This window comes from Camellia sinensis, chromosome 12, assembly GCF_055761805.1.
Source record: "Camellia sinensis isolate YWXY chromosome 12, ASM5576180v1, whole genome shotgun sequence".
In the NCBI taxonomy this organism is placed as follows: Eukaryota; Viridiplantae; Streptophyta; class Magnoliopsida; order Ericales; family Theaceae; genus Camellia; species Camellia sinensis.
The window spans coordinates 139,301,877-139,304,792 of NC_138972.1; positions in this window are offsets into that span (position 1 = coordinate 139,301,877).

Sequence of the window (2,916 nt, forward strand, 5' to 3'; positions counted from 1 at the left end):
TCCATGTATTTGATCATCTCTTCACCAATTAAGTTGAGGATAATGAGTATCTCCCACATGCATGAGCAAATCATGAAAGTGTGAGCTTTGAATGTTTGAAATTAGTGTGTTGGTGATGGGTTTGAGTCAATTTGGAACATGCATGTGAGTAATTCATGGAATTGAGCTTCATAATGTTGTAAATTAGTGTTTGTATCATGTTAGTACATGTATATGTGAAGTTTGAGTTGAAATTATGTGTTTAAAGCCTTTGAATACCAAGTTGAAGCTCAAGAACATGTTCTGTATTTTCCAAAAAATTTGATGTCCACTCGAGCGGGGGAACCGCCGCTCGAGTGTGGAATTCGTGCTCCCAGTATATTTTGCAGACAAGGTGTCCGCTCGAGCGGGAAGTTCACGCTCGAGCGGGGAGCTATGTAGACAGACCTTCAGCTCGAGCGCCAACTTCACGCTCAAGCGTAAACTTGATGCATCCAGTACTTTTGCAGACCTCATGAGTCCGCTCGAGTGGGGAAGTCCACGCTCGAGCGGGGACCCTGTTTCTGAAAATTTTAAAAAGGCATTCTGTGTTTTGTTTTCTGTTCTCTTTCACTTCTAAGTACTCTTAGGTATACATTGAGCATTGTAATTGAGTTAAAGAGATAAAAATAAAGCCTAAAAAGAAATATGTGAATTAAAGAACGGATTGAATCATTTGTGACTCGAATGTGTTATGTGATGTGTAGGGTCAAGCTCCAGGGAAAATCAACCAACCGATCACTGTGAGTAATATCTTGACAAAGATATCTGAAATATGTTGTTGTCCAATTGCTTACCTCTATGTAAGTTTATAAGTTTGTTAATTTGATTAGTGGACAATGTTTGCTACGCCAAATGAATGGGCCAAATGCCAGTTTGACATGAAAGTATGGAGGGGCCAAAGGCTAGTTTGACATGAATGTATAAATGGGCCAAAGGCTAGTTTGACACGAATGAATGAATGAATGGGCCGAAGGCCAGTATGACATAAATGAATGAATGGGCCAGAGGCCAGTATGATTTGAATGATAGAATGAATGGGCCAGAGGCCAGTACGATCTGAGTGATAGAATGAATGGGCCAGAGGCCAGTATGATCTAAATGAAAGAATGAATGGGCCAGAGGCCAGTCTGACATGAATGAAAGACAAATGGGCCAAAGGCCAGTTTGACATGAATGGATTGGGCCCGAGGCCGTCCGAAATATTTGGAACCGAAGTCACTTGATCTATAGCTATTTATATACTAGATAGACATATGAATTGGGCCTAAGGTCGTCCGATGTATATTGTTCCAATGCATCTTCTTCAATTGATATTATTCACTGGGCTTTCGCTCACGCTCATTCATGTGTTTGTAGGTGAGCCAAGAGAGGTCCAGACCCAGCCTCAGTGAAGTCTGTGTGGAACAACCAAGGTTTTGAAGAGTCAGCCCTTGCGTCTCATGCACGAGACTCGTCTTCGCCTTTTTGTCATGTATTTATATTTTGTCATGTTGGCGAAGACTTTGAATCTGTTGTATATAGTTTTTATGGGTTGACTTAGACTTAAATGATCCTGTCTGTATAGAACCTTATGCTACTATATTTTCTGAAGTGAGTTATTAACATGTATGTGTATGGTTTGTTATGACGTGTCATGTAAGCACAGCTCTATGGATAAAGTTTTGAATTTTGCTTCCGTTTGGCCCCTTTACTCTGACGAGTTATGTCCGGTTTGGTTTGAGGCCGTAGGTAATCTCATGATTACTGGCCGGTTATGCCCTTAACCCTCGGGGGGCGGGTTTGGGTCATGACAGAAGGAAAGTGCATCTGTGTGACATGTGTGTGTCTTATAGGCATAGTACCGTGTTGTGAGTCTGTGAAGGCACGTCTTGGATTTATTTTAATAATCCGAAATGTTCATAGTGTAAGGTTTGTTGAGTAGATCATCTATGAAAAAATTCCAGTTAATTAGACATCTGTAACTTATTACAAGACTACGTTTATGTTTAAAAAAATAAACAGTTAATATGATTTTAATAATTTTTTAGGGTTATTATTTGTCTTGATCATGTGATTATATTTGTTCAACTAATTTCATTTTTTATAAGGATAATATACTCAAAAAATCTTATAATATGAACTGTTCACATTATCAAAATATTGTCGGAATAAACTATACGGGATATGACAGCAGCACCCACTCCCAATCTGAGTGAGGGTGAGTGTGTCAATGTGTGTAAGAGTAAATTAATTTTTTTGACATAGATATTAGCAGCGTAATGATTGCAAATCAATCTAAAAACATAGAAGAGACGTCTGTATATTTCTAAATGTCAAAGAGTCATCTACAACAAACCAAACCACAAGGGGGTTAAATGTTGTTTGCTACAAAATTTAAGACTTTTAGTAGTAAGAATATTTTGAGATTTTTTTGTGAGTATTAGATGATTGGCTAAGTGATCTAATGATTGAGCCACTCAATTTCATAGATTAATCCTTATTAACTAATATCACTATATTAATACACACAAAAAATAAAAACAAATTATATTACATTTGTAACATAATATTACAATACTAATTATAATCACACCGTATTATAATATGATCTAACTAATATTGTGAACCCACCATGAGTCATGTGGTGGGGTACAAGCAAGGTTTTAAAAAACGGCCGCAACCGTTACGTAATACCGTTACGTAACGGTTGTGGTGGTTACCGCAACCCGTTACGACCGCTTTTGCAGTGTGATTGAGATTCACAAGTGTATCGGCTGTGGTCATAACGGTGTCGTAACAGCCATAACGTCCTGTTACGCACCGTTACATAACGACTTTGAAATGCTTCTTTTGAAAAAAAAAAAAAACCCTAAAAAGGAAAGAGGGATAAAGAGAAGAGGAAAGATAAAGAGAGAA